The sequence below is a fragment of the Triticum urartu genome, chromosome 3A (genome assembly GCF_056163025.1).
Source record: "Triticum urartu cultivar PI428250 chromosome 3A, HENAU_Tu73, whole genome shotgun sequence".
NCBI classification, from domain to species: domain Eukaryota; kingdom Viridiplantae; phylum Streptophyta; class Magnoliopsida; order Poales; family Poaceae; genus Triticum; species Triticum urartu.
In genome coordinates, this window is record NC_141875.1 from 614,185,100 (window position 1) to 614,191,297 (window position 6,198).

Genomic DNA, 6,198 nt, shown 5'->3' on the forward strand with positions numbered 1-6,198 from the left:
TCGGTGCAGCTTGAAATCGGGCACACATGCAAACACTAAGCATTATATCTGGCCTAGATGCACATAAGTATAATAAGGAACCTATCATGGAGAGGTATACCTTATGATCGAAGTCAATACCATTTTCATCTTGCTTGTTGCGGTAGATCCACTTTGTGCCGATGATATTGTGCTTGCGAGGATCTGGATGTTTGACCAGTTCCCAGACATTGTTGAGCTCGAACTGATGTAATTCTTCTTGCATGGCCTGAATCCACTCAGGCTCCAAAAATGCTTCATCTACCTTAGTGGGCTCTGTAATAGAGACAAAAGCATACTGCCCACAAAAGTTAGAAAAATGTAAAGCTTTTGAGCGTGTGAGAGGACCTGGCGCTTTGATGTCATTGATGATCTTTTCAACTTGCACTTCTTTTGCAATGCGAGGATGAGATGGTTGTCGTTGAAGAGTTTGATCAGCGTTTTCTTCAGCACCATTTTCTTCAGGTGCATTAGCTCGATGTTCTTCATGTTTTGGAATGAATTCTTCAGCAGATTCTTCAGTAGGAATGACATCCTCAGTATCCTTGAACTTGATAGTTTCCTCAGGTGCTGGTTCATCTATCACAGTAGGTAGGTGCTCTCTTTGTGAGCCATTAGTTTCATCGAACCGCACATCTACAGTTTTAACAACTTTGTGAAGAACGTTGTTGAAGACTCTGTAGGTGTGCGAGTCCTTTCCGTAACCAAGCATAAAACCTTCATGTGCTTTCGGTGCAAATTTTGAGTTGTGATGAGAATCTCCAATCCAACATTTAGCACCGAAGACTTTGAAATAACTTATATTGGGTTTCTTATCAGTGAGGAGTTCATAGGCAGTCTTTTTGAAGAATTTGTGAAGATATACTCTGTTGATGATGTGGCACACAGTATCAATTGCCTCAGTCTAGAAACGACGAGGAGTTTTGTATTCATCAAGCATAGTGCGAGCCATCTCAGCAAGAGTCCTGTTCTTGCGCTCCACGACGCCGTTCTGCTGAGGAGTGTAAGGAGCAGATAACTCATGAGTAATACCAAGTTCATCAAGATAGTCATTGAGACCAGAATTCTTGAACTCAGTGCCATTGTCACTTCTGATGTGCTTGATCTTCACACCAAAGTTGGTTGAAGCCCTCGAGGAAAATCGTTTGAAGACTTCCTGCACTTCATGTTTGTAAGTAACAAGGTGTACCCATGTGTAACGAGAATAATCATCAACAATAACAAAGCCATATTGAGATGCTTCATTTGAGATAGCAGAATAATGATTAGGACCAAAGAGATCCATGTGAAGCAATTCAAATGGGCGAGTGGTGGTCATGATAGTCTTCACTGGATGCTTGGCCTTGGTCATCTTCCCAGCTTCACAGGCTCCGCATAGGTGATTCTTCTTCGCAAGCGTGTGCAAATTCCTCATGCCTGCATGACCAAGTCGTCAATGCCAGAGCCAGCCTTCTGAAGCTTTTGCAAGTAAGCACACGGCTGGTTGTGGTCCTGTAGAGAAATCAACAATATACAGGTCTCCTCTCCTAAAGCCTTCGAAGACTTTGGAATTGTCAGCTTCCATAACCACAACACAATGGTACTTGCCGAAGACAACAACCATATCAAGATCACAAAGCATTGAGACAGACATAAGGTTGTATCCTAAGGACTCAACAAGCATGACTTTGTCCATGTGTCGATCCTTTGTAATCGCAACCTTACCTAGACCCAATACCTGACTTTTGCCTTTGTCAGCAAAGATGATATGCTTCAGATGCGACGGTGATAATGGAGCATCCATCAATAGATTCTTGTCACCAGTCATGTGGTTTGTACATCCACTATCGAGGACCCACTTAGTGGCTTTGGGTTGATCATCCTGCAGATGAATTAGTGCAGCTTACAAACTCATATACTTCATCAGTGAAGAATATGACATCAATTCATCAGATCAATTTCATCATGTAAAAGAACTCATAAAGCAATATGAGGACGTGAGAAATGAAAGTTTATTTCTTCATGATTAGCCTGCGTCCTTTCAGGCATGCTCAGGTCTCCAGCAAATTCTTCAGACGATTACGTGCATCTGGAGACCTGACCCTGCAGAAGAGATTAGTTCTTTTTCTTCACCACCCACATCTGAAGAGGTGGCAAAGAGTTCATCATTCTGCGAGCTCCATACGAGAAGGATGGCATAGAAGCCAGTCCATTTCGTTTCACATAAGAGGGGTTAGAGTAAGCATAAGAGTAAGCAGAGAAATTCTTCGAGGACTTATGGACATAATGATTTGAAGAATAATGCACATATCCATAATCCTTAGATCTTCCCTGCGAAATAGACGGGTTAGCACGATGATGTTCATATGAGGACTTTGATCCATATGAAGAATTTGGTCCATATGAAGAATTTGATCTGGGGTTCCTATTCATCATAGGTGGTGTCATGATGAGATTCACCTGAAGATTTTCAAGGCATCTTTTGGGAACCCAGATTTTCTTCATAGGGGAGCCGTTCCTGCAGTTAGTCCCAGCATATCTAGCAAATACTTCACCATTCTGATTTTTGAATAGCTTATAGTTGGAGTCAATTGACTCATCATCAGAATGAGGAGATTCACATGCAAATCCAGATAAGTTAGATGGATCAACTGGAGGTCCCTTTGCAGCAACCCATGTAGTTTTGGGGTACTGCTCAGGCTTCCAATATGTACCATCAGCATTGAGTTTCCTCTCAAAGGCGATACCCTCTTTCCTAGGGTTCCTGTTGAGGATCTGCTTTTTACGCACATCACAAAGAGCCTGATGCCCTTTGAGGCTTTTGTACATGCATGTGGTGTACAATTCCTTCAGCCCTGCATCGTCAGTGATACTAGCAATGTCCTCAGATGAGGAATTAGTGATAACAGAGGCATGTGAAGAATTTGAAACATTAGCAGCATTTGAACATTCAGGTGAAGAATTAGCAGATTCACGTTCAATGCACTTCAAGCATGGAGGAACAAATTCTTCCTGAGATGCGCTGATTTGTTGAGCACGTAATGAATCGCGCTCCTTCTGAAGATCTTCATAACTCACTCTTAGCTTCTCAAGGTCTTGCTTTCTTTGAAGAAATTCATAAGAAAGCTTCTCATGATCCGATAAGAGAGCGTTATGTTGATCTTAAAGGGTGTCATACTTAGTATGAAGTCTCTGAAGACTTTCAGCCAAAGCTTTTGACTGATCCATTTCCTCACCCAACATATCATCGCTCTTGTTTAGCATATAGTGAGCTTTTTGCAAAGCTCTTTGTTGTTTAGTAGCAAGGGAAGCAAGTTTGACATAGCTGGGTCCAAATTCATCACCAGATTCATCATCACTGGACTCGGATAGGTAGTATTCAGTTACCTCAGCATCTTTTGCAATAAGGAATGATGCTGATGATTCTTGTTCGAATGTCATCATTTTGAGAGATTCCTTGAAGTACTCAAACCAAGGATCATGACAAGTTCGATGACCTTCATAGACCTCAGAGAGACGGTCCCAGATGAGCTTCGCATGATCGAGATGCATGATATTCCTGAACTGATTTTGTGACAGGCTGGAGCAGATGACATCCTTCGCCATGAGGTTGAGAAGAGTATACTTGCGAATGTCATCAGCATCCGCCATCTTGCACAGATCAGTCAGGCCAATCTCAGTGATGGTCCACAACTCGTTGTTCATCGCCATGAGGCGTTTCTTCATCATGGCCTTCCACTTGGGATACTCGTGACCGTCAAAGATGGGGCATGTCACCTTCATCATATCTGTGGTCGACATAACTAAAACTCCAGGTGGTTAAACCAAAATCACACAGAACAAGGGAGTACCTCGCTCTGATACCAATTGAAAGTGCGTTATATTGACTAGAGGGGGTGAATAGGCGATTTTTATGAAATTCTTCACTGAGGAATTTGCCGATGAGGAAATTCCTTAGCGAAGAACTACTAGCAGCGGAATAAGTACTCAAAGGTAAACATAATAGAATACAAGCATAGTCATCATGATGAAATCAAGACAGGCACAGAGTACAGGAAGCGTAATCACAGGATAACACAGGATGAAGACAAACAGACTGAAGAAATTGAACTGAGGAAATTGAGAAAGTCTTCAGTCAAGGTCTTCTAACACAGATATGAACAAACACACAGCATAGTTATGAGGAAATGGAAGAGTTGAGGAAATAGAACCAGTAAGCTTGGTGAAGACAATGATTTGGTAGATTAGTTCCAACTGCTGTCGCAGTTGTACGTCTGGTTGGAGTGGCTGAGTATTTAAACTCAAGGACACACAGTCCTGGACACCCAGTCAAGGACACTTAGTCCAACACACCCAATCCTCACCGTATTCTCCTTGAACTAAGGTCACACAGACCTCGTCCAATCACTCGTGGTAAGTCTTCAGGCGACTTCCAAACCTTCACAAACTTGGTCACCCGGCGATCCACAATTCCTCTTGCATGCTCTAGACCATGACGCCTAACCGTCTGGAAGAAGCACAGTCTTGAAAGGTAACAAGCGTCGGATCCACTCAGGATCAATCTCTTCAGTGATGCTCAATCACTTGGGGTTTGTAGGTGTTTGGGTTTTTGGTTTTTCCTCACTTGATGATTTTCGCTCAAAGTCCTCAAAGGATGGGTTGCTCTCAAATGACAAGTGTCGGTTTCTCTCGGAGCAGCCTCAACCAGCTAGTGGTTGTAGGGGCGGCTATTTATAGCCTAGGAAGCAGCCCGACATGATAAGACATAAATGCCCTTCAATGATATGACCGTTAGGTGGATAGATATTTTGGAACAGCTGGCGCATAGCACAGCAACGGTCGGAATTTTGAGTACCAAAATCCTCAGGGCTATCATGTTCCTCACTATGTAGGCAGTCCGCACTGGCGAATTCCTAACTCCTCAGTCAGGACAAATTCCTCAAAGACCAGAAGAACTTCGTCTTTGTCACTGAAGAAATTGACTGAACTGTATGAGATTTACAATGGCTTCACTCGAAGGGATTGGTAGGTGTAGGATTTTGAGTTGAGCATCACATGGAAATTTTTCCTTAGTATTTCCTCGACCCCTCACAGTACGGTGTTTCCTATGACTCAAGAAAGAGAAAAACAAAACTATGAAAACGAAAGTATTCAAGCTTCATATTCCTCGCACGAATATCAAGTCTTCACGGACACACCAATTTCTTCACTTTCAAAGTCTTCATGAAAGTCTTCAGAAATACAAAAATCTTTAGTCGAAGATATTCATTTTTAGGGGTCGACTTTTCCTGTAAATATCAAACTCCTCATAGACTTATAGACCTGTGTACACTCACACACGCATTAGTCCCTTGACCTATAAGTCTTCAATACACCAAAATCACTAAGGGGCACTAGATGCACTTACAAAACCATCCACCAGCTCAAACCCGAGTTCTAGCTCGTCTTGCTGCCATTTTCAATCTCCTTGCTCAAAGCTCCATTCACAAAACTGCTTTGGGGGATTGTTCTTCGGTATGTGACTCCTCCAATGGACCAATTAGTTTTTGTTCTATTGCTTTATTTATTGCAAATTTTTGCTACTTAGGTGACACTGTTCTTGAGATTGCATGTCAAATTTATATGATCCCAAGTAGTTTTAATGCATGATATGGCCTCTAGGCACTTGTAGGAGTAGTTGCTATCAATCTTGTTGAGTTTGATTCACTTTTATTTTGAGTCACTAAAAAATTTCAGAAATTTTCATAAAATGATGAAGAGATTTTTGAGGGGCTATTCGAGCCGAAGCTCAAAGGATAAGCAAAGTGAAGAAAATAAGAGGCCCACATATAATCTCCCTCGCACTGCGGAAGTTCGGCCGTGTGAATGGCCTTGTGATGAGTTCTTAAGAGAAGCCAGGATTTATGAAGATTTTTATTATTTCGCTGAGAATGCATGCCTCACCAACTTCCTCCATGACCAGCTTGAACAGCATGTACCTTGTTTTGCCGGAGGCCATTCATGCATACCGGAGCCTGACATCAGCTCCAGAGCCTGAGCCGGAGCCACCACTCGATCCTCACCATCATTCTGTTTATCAGTGGGATCCGTAGGAGATCGCCAACCAGTGGCACCCCGAGGACCCTCCTCGGTACACTGGAGGGGACCACTTTGATACATGGGCATAGACCAACTTAGGCCAAAAGCCTAAGCTTTGGGGAG